The sequence below is a fragment of the Moschus berezovskii genome, chromosome 25 (assembly GCF_049115385.1).
Source record: "Moschus berezovskii isolate FMDL1 chromosome 25, NW_MosBer_1.0, whole genome shotgun sequence".
NCBI lineage: Eukaryota > Metazoa > Chordata > Mammalia > Artiodactyla > Moschidae > Moschus > Moschus berezovskii.
Genome location: NC_142484.1, coordinates 49,857,542 through 49,870,616, shown reverse-complemented (window position 1 = coordinate 49,870,616; position 13,075 = coordinate 49,857,542). Strand labels below are relative to the sequence as shown.

The following is a 13,075-nucleotide window of genomic DNA, read 5'->3' as shown; positions in this document are numbered from 1 at the left end:
GCCTGGAATAGGAAATGGCAACCCACTCCAGTTTTGTTGTCTGAAGAATTCTGTAGACAGAGGAGCCTGGGAGGCTACAGTCCACGGGGCCACAAAGAGTCAGACATGACTGAGAGTGCATGCAGCAAAGGCTCAGATATGACTGAGCGTGCATGCAGCCGAGTCAGACATGACCGAGCCTGCATGCATGCACTTCTCTTAATATGGACCTACTAGGTTGTCCCTCTAGCCTAGATGCTTCCGTCACAGATCTCACTGTGTATCTGGTAACATCCAGTCAAGCTTCTCCTGCAAATTAAATTCACTGGGCCAGATGCCCAAACAGAACTTGATTTTATTTCCATCCCTGCATCCAGCCAGCCTCTTGAAATGTCAACTCTTTAAGTCATGGAGAAAGTACAAACTTTTCCCCAGGTGCTGGCTGCGTTCAGAATAGATATGGTCCCCCTTCCACCAAATCCCCACTTTGAAATTTTTTTCTGATCTCAGAGAGCCATATTTTTCCAACCTGCTGACAACATCTTTTCCTCTTCTCTAAAAACCTATTGTTTCCTTTATCATATTCAGATGTTTCATTCTTTCAAGATTTCTTTCTTATTTGTCCTTGGCCCCCAGCACTCTCCTCTGTCTCTTTCCTTCTTCCTTACCCAAGTATCTTTCTTGGCCAAGCTAAGATCGAGGGGAGATAAGGGAAAGGGCTTCTCAATGCCTAAGAAACTTAGCAGGGTGCTATAGCGGGATGGACACCTATACACACACTCACGGTTACAGACCATACCTCCTCCCAGCCTAACACAGCTTCCAGATGCTCTAACTAATGAATTTACATTAATTAAGCAGAAATAGTGTTCCAGCATGCCTTTTCCCCTGAGAGTATTGTCTCCTTATTTCCATATTCCCAGTCTTCCCAATTCCCAATCTTGATTCTTGTTTAACTGCATTTCTTTTCCTCCTACTATCATATGAATTCACAAAAGCTGTGTAGAGAGCAAGATTTTGTTCCCAAGCCGGGACCCCTGCATCAAGGACCTGCCAGATACTTTCTTGTGCCTCCAAAGGCTTACAGTGTCACAGAGCTAGACTCTCTTCAGCTTCCAGAAACAGAAGCCCACTTGTAACCAAGTTAAGAAAGCTGTAATTAAAAGGAAACGTTATAGAGTTCAGCTGTTCTGTGTTTAAACAGCCCATTGCACAGCATGTTCCTTCCCTGCGCTAAAAGGGAGAGAAGACGAAAGGAACAAAGCTAACCCACAATCCTCTGTGGCTTCTCACGTATCTTCACACTTCTCGGGAGACTATGATTTCAACTCAGCAGCGTCTCGATTTACATACTCTCTGATGTGCACGCAATCTGGTTCACAGTCCCTGTCTCTTTATCCTGCTGACAAATATTTGTATTGTAAAGACCGCCATTACTACACACTCCAAACGATTCCTCTTTACTTCCAGTCTGATGGGAGATACTACCACCCACTTTTCTAGCTTTTCCCCTGACTTAGACTAGGAAAACTGTTTTTCTGGTAGGCAGTAACCACTTAACCTATCTCTGTTTGTTTGCCCCACCTAATGCATAGAGAAGGAAATGGCAACTCACTCCAGTGTTCTTGCCTGGAGAATCCCAGGGACAGGGGAGCCTGGTGGGCTTCCGTCTATGGGGTTGCACAGAGTCGGACACGACTGTAGCGACTTAGCAGCAGCAGCAGCAGCAGCAATGCATAGAGAAGAGAAAAGTTGTTCTTTGAAAATAATCCCCTGATGGCATAAGGTGGCATGTGGGTCCAGCTCAGCTGAAACACATTTCTGTGTTGCAGGAGCATGAAGACACCCTGGGCCCTTAGTCTGTCATTGCTTCTTGAGGAATTTGGTTTCTTGACTGCTTCTGTCTTGCAAGCTTAGACCTGTCCTTCTAGAACCTCACCCTTGATGGGGCCATTCCCTGTTAGGGTTCCATCAAGTGTGTGTGTGCTCAGTCATGTCCCAGCTCTTCGTAACCCCATGGACTATAGCCTGCCAGCCTCCTCTGCCCATGGGAGTTCACAGGCAAGAATTCTGGAGTGGGTTGCCATTTCCTCCTCCAGGGAATCTTCCTGACCCAGGGATTGATCCTGTGTCTTCTGCATTGGCAGGTGGATTCTTAACTACTGAGCCACCAGGGAAGCCCCGGGGTTCCATCAAGTAGGCAAGTTAAACTGTTTGATGTCACCCTGACTAGCATTAACCTCTCTGGGTCTTCTCTAACTCAATGGCCACATTTCTTAATCACAGAACTCCCCCTTACCCCTCCCAAGAGGGCTGTCCCATTTCTAATACAGCTCTCCCTCCATCAGGGTGACACTTGCTCAGAGTCATCAACGACATCATTTCTTCTCACTGGATCCCCAACAAGCCTCTCATCTCCATAGCAACCATGTGGTCTATAGGAAAACACCTGAAGAAACTTTAGGAAAATAATAAAAAGCCTACAACTGCTTCAGATATTATTGTAAGAAAATGAATTTTAAACCAGATTCTAGAAGGGATTTTCCTTCCTACCACTGTTTCTAACCTCCAGCCTGCTTCTCCTGCCTCCCATGTAAATATCCATTTTAGCCCTGTACTGTGCTTTCTTCCTTCCAAGGCAGACAGTTATTCATGATCAAACCACAGAAATAGTGTGTAGTATTTTCCCTCAAGTTCGGTGTGCACGCTGAACTTGAATGAACAGCTTGCAAACAATTCCCGTAATTCACTGAGATTCTGTGGCTCAGTGTTTGGGAAGCTTCTCCCATAGCTCGTCTCCCTTGATTGATTTTGAAATTTTGGTTGATAGTTTTACCATTGTGAGTAGGGTGGATTGGAATCAGAGCTAGGGGAGGGGTCTGGAAGCTTTTCTAAAAGAAAAGCTCTGAGATAGTCACCCCTGGGTCTCGTAATGGAGAGACGGTGATTTCTTTAAAGGAAAACTTAACTGGTTCATGGCCCAACACCCTGTTGCCCGCACATTCCAGCAGTAGCTGCTGGCTCCAAGTATTTTCATTCCCATCCCATTTTTCAAAGCTTTTTGGGGACCCTCCAACTTTTGATGTTAACTTTAGAATCCAGTAGAGATCCAACGGAGTAGGCAATGGCACCCCACTCCAGTACTCTTGCCTGGAAAATCCCATGGACCGAGGAGCCTGGTGGGCTGGAGTCCATGGGGTCGCTAAGAGTCGGACACGACTGAGCAACTTCACTTTCACTTTCCACTTTCATGCATTGGAGAAGGAAATGGCAACCTACTCCAGTGTTCTTGCCTGGAGAATCCCAGGGACGGGGGAGCCTGGTGGGCTGCCGTCTATGGGGTCGCACAGAGTCGGACACGACTGAAGCGACTTAGCAGCAGCAGCAGCAGAGATCCAACACACCTCTCATGGCTGTCTGTTTACTCCTTTGCACCTGTCTTGACCGAAAATGGTCAAAGAGAAACATCCCCTGACATGAATTCTCTGTTATGTGGGCTGTTCACAACCTCGCTTATGACCGTCTCTGCCGCACGCCCCTGCAGCAACGCTCAGGCTGTGACTTCTCTTAATCCCCACGTTGCTGATCAGCCCAGCTGGCGGTGTCTCCCCCTCCCCACCCTGTGCTGAGCCCAGCGCTGCCGCCCCAGCACACTCTGGCTTTGCATGTTGTTACTGGCTCTGAGGAAGCACATCTTCTTTAAACGGACACTGCTAGTGAAAGCAGACTCATTCCATCTAATAGGCTCATGCCAGATGAATTGGATGTGGGATCCGATGAAATGAAATCACCTTTCAGGCTAGAAGGGAGCCTGAGAAATGAGGCCTGGGGGAGAGAGACAGAGTCATTCATGAAATGGGAGGCTTAAGTGGTAGGTTATGAAATTGCGGGAGGGTTGATGGTAAACTGCTGGTCTAGATTCTGTATCCCTTGTCAGAAATTCATTGTAAAACTCAGGGACAATTTGGGGAACCTGGTTTTACATGAAATCTTGGTTTCACTAGGAGCAAAAATCCTAGAAGTGAGCATCAGAGGCTGCTAGCCTTATTGATGCATGGAGAGATACTCACAGGGTTTCTCCAGCTCACCGTGATCTGCTTTCTCCTTGTCTATCTCCCCTGCTCCTTTCAAGGTCTAGAGTCTTTGAAACAACAAAGGTGGATGAGGGAGATACGCACACACATGCACGCACACGCAAGAAGAGAAAGAACTGTAAAAAATCACTCCCACATTGAGCAGCACTCCCTGTGCGCTGCTCAGTGTTTGATAATAACCAAAATGGGAAACGAATCTGAAAAAGAATAGACAAATGTGTATGTATAACTGAATCACTTTGCTGTACACCTGAAACTAACATAGCATTGTTAATCAGTTACACTCCAATATAAAATAAGGCTTTTAAACTACCATAAAAGTAGTCAAAAATGGTTTTTGATACAAAAAAAGACTAATGATGCACCTAATCTATATGCCATATGTAAAATATGTAAATTTTATGCCACTAAGCATAATGATGATGTATTTCTGCATAGGGAGGGCCCCGAGGAAAACGTGAGCCTTAGGCAGTGAGGGAAAGGGTATATAATTGTCCAACTGAAATAGTAACTGAAACTGAAAGTCGTTGCTTGCATATCCTCTAAATTTCATTTTTATTTGTCTTTGGAGCAAACCAAAGCTTTATCATTTGCAGAGCTTCCAATTTGCATTGACTTACAAATTTTCACCTTCTAAAATTATTGGCCCACTCTTAACCCGCACCCCCCCGAAAATCATGGTCCTAAGATTTACAAAAGTAAAAATCTTGGTAAGGAGGCATTCTAAAGATGATTTTTTAATGTGGTTTAAAATATGACTTAATGCCCACCAGAAATAGCTTGAGAAGTTGCCTTCTCATCTTTCCTTCTACACAGTCTGAGGTGATTTTTCATCTTTCTTTTGAAAGTTTCCATGACAAAGTTTTTTTTCAGAATGTACCACTTGATAGCAAATGATTTTTCTTTGCTCATTAGGATGGTTATTCAGGACACTTGAATCAGCCATACATTTCATTTCATGTGGTTATCGACATGAAACATTTCCTTTGAAAGAGGCATGGTGACCTAAGGGTTGCTTCTCTTCCAGCCTAGATCTCCTCCCCTTTCTCTTTATCCTGTTCTTCAAAAGACATTTTTTTTCTAGAGTTAACATTTACTATTTCTCAGTAAATCAATTAAAGATATTAATTGGAAGATGAGTCTCTTTTTAAATGAAATTTTCGAAAAATATATCATCTCTAAGCAATTCTCTGGTACCCCGTATCTTCATAGCTTTAATTAAATGTCAAGGGCAATTATGTTCTCTCTAGCAATTAAATAATCTTAAGTGTATATGGCAGCTGCAAGCAATAAATATTTGAAATATATATGACCAGTTTTTTTGTAAGTACACCACATTATTTATTTTATGTCATTATACATCAAATTCTACTAGTTCACATAAAATTCTTCTTTCCTTTAACTCATCTGCCCTTTCTAATTGTAATATCATAGAAATTGTACATAACATTGTTCATTGATCAGCAAAATGAAATGCAGAAAACAGAAGCCAAGATTACCTTTCTAAAATATGAAATTCAGTAAACATATTGCCCTATGTGCTATAGTTAAATAAAATTACTGCCCAGGAACAAAATTAATTGACATAGTGAAATTTCAAGCTAGAGTAAATAGACCTCGTGAATGATACTTAACATTGTTCCAGCATTTCTACCAATATCTTCTCTCCCCCTTGAAAAAGAACTTTCATTTTGAAAAAGATCATGAACCACACTTTGATTCACAGAGATGAAAACATCTACAGTAATTTCAACAAAGTCTATATTGTCTTAAGCACATTAGCCATAGATTATGGATTATACCTGGTCCAGTGGCAGAAAGTAAAGTTTCCTAAACTTTCATATGAAATATTTTATCAGTTGTTCCATAGCTGATGTTTCCCTCTCATTCTTTGCAGATTTCATTTTGTAAATCTCCTGTAAACTTTCTACTTTGGGCAGAGAAAGATAACTCACACTGTCAAGATGGCAAAAGAAAATTTTTGTTCTATGAATATCCCAACTTACAGATAGAGAATTTTTAATATGAAATCCAATTTTGTTGCTTTTCCTTATTTTCTAGTATTTATAACTTCATTTCTGACATCAGATTGAGGGAATCTGAACTCTAACAACCACATGTTTACCATCAATCCTGGTACAGATTTCAAAGTGCCTACTCATTTTTGTTAATAATGATTGGACTGTTTGTTTACTTAGAATTTAATCTACTTTGAAAAAGTAAAAGGTCTACAAATTCCTAGCCCAGAAGCCACAAGGGGTTGAATGGGGCTTTAGCTTTCTAAATATTTTAGGGGGTCAATTTATGTTTTACTGCTCTAACATTAGTGCTGAGGGGATTTTTGGCAATACATTTTTTTGGTGGCATTTGTTATGCATTGTAGAGGCTGTGTTTTGAAATGTGAGTTAAGTGAGAAAATAAAGGGTTCATTTAAGAAGTACAGATTGAGCCACAGGATTGCCTGTCCAGAAAACCGTTTCTGTGAATGAGCGCCCGTTAAAGCGACACGCTCAGCACGTGTAATGACTTCTCAGATATGCTAATTTCATGTTGTTTCTGTGAACTCGTCAGGGGGCAATTTTGACAGCTCTTTTGATGCAGAGAAGGGTGTTGGGACCATTGTCATTGCAAAACCTTTGGATGCAGAGCAGAGGTCCATCTACAATATGAGTGTGGAAGTCACCGACGGGACGAATGTTGCTGTCACTCAGGTAAGATGTCAACCTATTAAACAGTGAGAATGCTGAGAAATCTGCTAAAGTCAGAGATGCAAGCAACTAAAATATATGTTGAAGTAGTAAATTATGTCCATGTGTCAAAAAAAAAAAAAAACAAGTTGCAAGAACAACCTAGATAAAGGATTCTATCAACAGTACAGTTAAATCCCCCTGCATACAAATGAGTTCCGTCCCGAGAGCATGTTCACAAGTCCAGTTTGTTTGTAAGTTTAACAAAGTTAACCCAGGGACCCAACTAACACGGTCTGCTATACAGTGTGTGTTAGTCACTCAGTCATGCCTAACTCTTGGCAACCCCATGAACTGTAGCCCGCCAGGCTCCTCTGTCTGTGGAATTCTCCGGGCAAAAACACTGGAGTTCATTGCCAATTCCTTCTCCAGGGATACTTCCTGATCCAGGGATTGAACCTGGATCTCTCTCATTGAAGGCAGATTCTTTACCATCTGAGACATCAAGAAATCCCCGTATAGTACTATACTGTTTGTAATACTTTTCACACAAATAATATGTAAAAAACAAACATAAAAAATAAGACTTTTAACTTTACAGTACAATACCTTGAAAGGTACAGTAGTACAGTACAACAATTGGCATACAGGGGGACATTTGCATCTTCAAAAGTTTGCAACTTGAAAATTCACGTGTAGGGGGCTTACTGTGTTATATAACTGAGCTTCCTCTTTCAAAAAATTATGACTGTTTATACATAAATGGGCTTCCCTGGTAGCTCAGTCTGTGAAGAATCTGCCTGCTTACCCAGGTTTGATCCCTGAGTCGGGAAGATCCCCTGGAGAAAGGAATGGCAACCCACTCCAGTATTCCTGCCTGGAGAATCCCACAGACAGAGGAGCCTGGCAGGCTAGTCAGTGGGTCTGCACAGAGTTGGACATGACTGAGCAAGTGACACACAGATGCATGAAAGAGTTATGTGTGTTTGTTTCCTGATCATTTACTGCAAGATTTATCTGTTTGACCACAAAAGGAGCTTTCCTTGAATTTGCAAAGAGAAGGACATCTAGCATGGAGTTAACACACCATGATATTCTTCACCTCTTCATGTTTTAGTCACAGAAAGTTAAAGTTAGAAAATCCCTGAATCCAAATTCATTTCACAAACTAGGAAAAGTAACATGTCCAAGGTCACACGGCTTTTATAAAAATGAGGACTGAGGGCAGGGGGCCTTGCCCTCCCTCCCCGTTCCAGCCCCGCTGCCGGCGGGCCTTTGTCCTCCCTGCCCGGCGGAAGCTCTGGCTGCCGAGGCAGGGCTGTTAAACCCAGCGAAGCCTGGCCCATTCCCAGCAGTCCTGTGTGATCGCGACACGCGCCAAGGTTGCTGACCGTCACTTATGCTCTGCCACCTGAGTGCTTATGGAAGGCCACTGAGAGCAGGGAAAAGGACAAGACTGCCTGGGTGAGACTCACACTGTGTTAGATGCCAGTATGAAGCAGATTTACCCTAAACCTGGGTTTGGTTTTCGTTGCGTTTTATATTTTAGTACCAGAGACCCTCGGCCAGCCCTGGCAGAGAACAAGCACACACACGTAGCCCGTAACCCCTCCTACCCTCTTTGCCTCTCTTTCATGTCCCCATGCAGAGAAGGCAATGGCACCCCACTCCAGTACTCTTGCCTGGAGAATCCCATGGATGGAGGAGCCTGGTGGGCTGCAGTCCATGGGGTCACAAAGAGTCGGACACGACTGAGCAACTTCACTTTCACTTTTCACTTTCATGCATTGGAGAAGGAAATGGCAACCCATTCCAGTGTTCTTGCCTGGAGAATCCCAGGGACGGGGGAGCCTGGTGGGCTGCCATCTATGGGGTCGCGCAGAGTCGGACATGACTGAAGCAACTTAGCAGCAGCAGCAGCAGATGTCCCCATGACCCCAGAAACCATCACTAACTGACTGAGGTTTGTTTTTTTTTTTTCCTCATGAGCCCAGGTGTAGCCTCAGAATCCTTCTCAACACGATGCTTCAGGTGGTGTGATGAAATGTTTGCCAGCCCTGAAGTCAGCTTATTGATTTCTTAAGCTGATTTATTTAAAATATGATATATCTTAAATAAATATTATTTAAAATATGATGTAAGCTTTGGTAACATTGTGGATTTTAAAAGGGGCGAGTTTTTAAAAAATGTTTCATGTGCTTGTCTAGCCAGCTATCTCTGAATTTGAAGCTGTTTCAAAAACATGATGAGATTCTTTCCTTTGAGTCTATTTGTAATTGTAAAGTGGGGAAGTTTGAACGAAGCAGCAGGGTTGATTTTGTTGTTGTTCAGTTGTGTCCAACTCTTTGCGACCCCATGGACCGCAGCACTCTAGGCTCCCCTGTCCACTCTCTCCCCAAGTTTGCTTAAATTCACGTCTAATGATTCAGTGACGCTGTCTAACCATCTCATCTTCTGTTGGTCAGTTTTAGTATGACACTTTTCCTTTTCATTCCGATAAACTGAAACCCAGAAAGGGGACATGACAGGCACTGATAAGGCAGCCAGTGTGTATCAGCTCCTGATCCTTCCACCAGTGTTCTTTCCTAAGGTAAACCCAAGACCCTGTTTGTCCTAGAGAATCCCCTTTACACCTGTTGTACTGGTGTAATCAGCAACAGCACCCTCAAAGTGGCCCCGGTTGGAATAATAAACTATGTGGTCACCCCATCTAAACCCAGACTGCTTCAGAGTATCTTCAAAAGATAGTGAGAACTGAAAGGGACCTTGAGATCCTGCAGGAATCACACATTCTAAAGACTAATTAACAACCCACGTGTAGTAGTGCTAAGTCTTTAGTGCTAATTCACTTTAAATGAGAATTTAGAGTTTTTAAATTAGACGTGGCTAACAGTGTTCTTGCTTGGAGAATCCCAGGGACAGGGGAGCCTGGTGGGCTGCCATCTATGGGGTCACACAGAGTTGAACATGCCTGAAGTGACTTAGCAGCAGCAGCAGCAACCTGTCTTAGCATATCCAACTTCAACTCCTTCAGTTCAGTTCAGTCCAGTTCAGTCGCTCAGTCACGTCCGACTCTCTGCGACCCCATGAATCACAGCACGCCAGGCCTCCCTGTCCATCACTAACTCCCGGAGTTCACTCAAACTCACGTCCATAGAGTCGGTGATGCCATCCAGCCATCTCATTCTCTGTCGTCCCCATCTCCTCCCACCCCCAATCCTTCCCTAGCACCATTTAAAAACATAGGATATATTTAAATAAAATACAAATAAAGCGTGGAACCCGATTCATTACGTACTTCTCTCTAGAGTTTTGTAACAGTTGAATTAAATGGTGATTCATTGTGCCCAGAATGTTATAGATACATGTAAATATTTCATAACAAATTAATGAATAGTAGATGTTACATTTTCAATAGGGTCTGAGTGGCGTGTATGCTGGATGTCCAGAGAACACAACTGATTCATGTTAACCTAAAACAAAAGTTAGCTAGAAACTTTTATTTCAGAATTTCAGTAGGACCAAATGATAAATCATTCAGTAGCATCTATTCCATGAATATTTCTTGAGTTCATGCCATATGTAGGGAGCTTACTACCTGCCTGAAGTCAGAGTGATTCAGAGTTTTAAATCCAGATATGCACCTATTTTTAAAAAAATTAATTGAGAGAATGTGTTACAAGCCTTTGAATGGGCACATTGCTCACATCCTGCTTTTGTTGATCTTACTTCAGACTGGTGTACAGTTAGTTAGACTTGTGTCTAGGGCAGTTTCCTGGTGGTTCAGACGGTAAAGGATCCACCTGCAATGAGGGAGACCCAGGTTTGATCCCTGGGTCAGGAAGATCCCCTGGAGAAGGGAATGGCTACCCACTCGAGTATCCTGGCCTAGAGAATTCCATGGACAGAGGAGCCTAGTGGGCTACAGTCCATGGCGTTGCAAAGAGTCAGAGATGACTGAGTGACTTTCACTTTCACTTTTCACTAGGGCAGTTCAGAAATTAGAGCATTGGGGCAAACTTGGTGCTTCCTCTTTTCAAAGCCAAGCTCAGTAGGTTACTACAGTGTATCGAGAGATTTTCTTATCAAAAGTTTTCAAGTTACTCTGTGTCTCTAGGGTTGTGAGCTTCTTCTTTTAAAAAAAAAATTATTTATTTTGCCTCACCAGGTCTTAATCGTGGCATACAAACTCTTGTTATGTTTTTGTTGTTGTTGTGTTTGAGGCATATGAACTCTTACCTGTGGCATGTGAGATCTTGTTCCCAGACTGGGGATTGAACCTAGGCCCCCTGCATTGGGAGCTCAGAGTCTTAACCACTGGACCTCCGGGGAAGCTGTGGGCTTCTTAAGAAGTGAGAATAGTATTCAAGGTACAGATTTGATTGCCATCATTCTTACCATCAGAAAACCAGTCCTCTGCCTCTCTGGCTGTATTTGGGATGAAGACCTCTCCAGCCTCTGATGTTCAGGCCTCTGCCCACCTGAGCCATGGCTCCTGGTAGAGCCGACAGGGGCAATTTCTGGCTTAGTCACAGCCCTCGATATCAAAGACGTTTTTATAAGAATGATATTTGGGGAAAAGAAAAGCATCCTAGATTTCTTTTAGCAACCGCTAAAGCATACTCCAACCCACGACCCAAGGCAACTTAATGATTTACCATCAAACGGAGATTCTTCACCCTGTAACTAAAATGTCCTGTAGCCCCAAAACACCTGTTCAGTTTTCTTTAGGGAACTTTTCTCTACTTTGTTCCTTTGGAACCATAAAATGTGGTATGACAAGGGCTTCAAATCAGCCATAAACAACCTGTTGAGTTTCACTTCACAAACGTCACATGAATCAGAGCCTCAGGGGCCTCTGTGTCTACATGAAAGCCCATCCTTCATCTGCGGTTTTGTCCAGTTCTCCCAGGATTCTTGTGCCTCAGAGCTATAATATCTGGTGACGAATAAACATCTTTTTCTCTCTGAGATTCTCCAGCACAAGTACAGAATGTAAAAAGGTGCTGTGGACTTCAAGTTATAAAGACTCAGATGTACTAAACAAAAGAACAAAGCATCGTCTTTACAAAAACCTCCTGCCAAGATGGACAAGGTCCTCTGTATAAAAGAAGCGTTGATTTTATGTGTTAAGAAGTGCTGATATTACTGTGCTGTACATAATAGAGCATGTGTGCTCAGAAGCTCAGTCGTGTCCGACTCTGTGACTCCATGGACTGTAGCTCGCCAGGCTCCTCTGTCCATGGGATTCTCCAGGCAAGAATACTAGGGTGGGGTGCCATTCCCTTCCCTTGTAAGATGGCTACCTTTGATGGCTCTTTGACAGTCTTCTCTTTGCCTAAAACCAGCTACCACTTTTTAGTGCTGTCTGTATTCCAAAATTATACCAAGTTTTAAGAGCTGACTTCCAATTTCTACACATAAAATATCGTGGAATGGTAGCAAATAATTCATGACTGGCACCAGAAATAGCCTTCATTGCTATAGACCAGAGCATGAATAATGATGAATGGAGAAATTTAAAACCTCCACCCTAGTTCCAGCTGTGTTCCCATCTGTCCACACCCCTCCCAGCTTCCACATCCAGCTGCCTCCAACAAGCCAATGCAAACCAGAACCTAGTTGTCAGGACGTCCCTGAGGGTCCAGTGGTTAAGACTTTGCCTTCTAATGCAATGGGTGCAGGTTAGATCTCCAGTCAGGGGGCTAAACTCCTACATGCTTTGCAGCCAAAAAACAAAAGCAAAGAAACAAAAAGGAGTCAATATAATAACAAATTCGATAAAGACTTTTTAAATGGTCTACATTAAAAAATAATCTAGTGTAAACAAAACTAAACTCTCCAAGATAGTTTGTTGGAAACTATCCAACAGGTCTTTGAAACTCATGAAAGAGTTGATAAATTTTGGTATGCTTGTACATATTTTCAGAGAGTAGCTCCTCAGTATTAATAGGGTTTTTTAATGGGTAGTTGCCCTAAAAATGGTTAAGGTAAATTAACTCAACACTTCCATTACTGGGAAACTCTAGTTAAAAATTTCAACATGCAACCACCCAGACTTCCTAGGAAACATACATTGTGTGTGCAACCCCATGGACTATACCACACTGGGCTCCTCTGTTCATGGATTTTTTAGGCAAGAAATACTGGAGTGGTTTGCCATTGCCTCCTCCAGGGGATCCTCCTGACCCAGGGATCAAAACTGCATCTCCTGTGTCTCCTGCATTGACAGACAGATTCTTCACCACTGAGCCACCAGGGAAGTACACATACCTGAGGGAGTTATTGGTTTTGTAATACCTTCCTGCTCTGGTG

At 42.9% G+C, this 13,075-nt stretch overlaps 1 pseudogene; it reads left to right on the top strand.

The window, feature by feature from the left end:
- Positions 1–13,075, top strand: part of LOC148773933 (protocadherin Fat 3-like) — a 173,696-nt pseudogene that overhangs the window by 7,698 nt on the left and 152,923 nt on the right.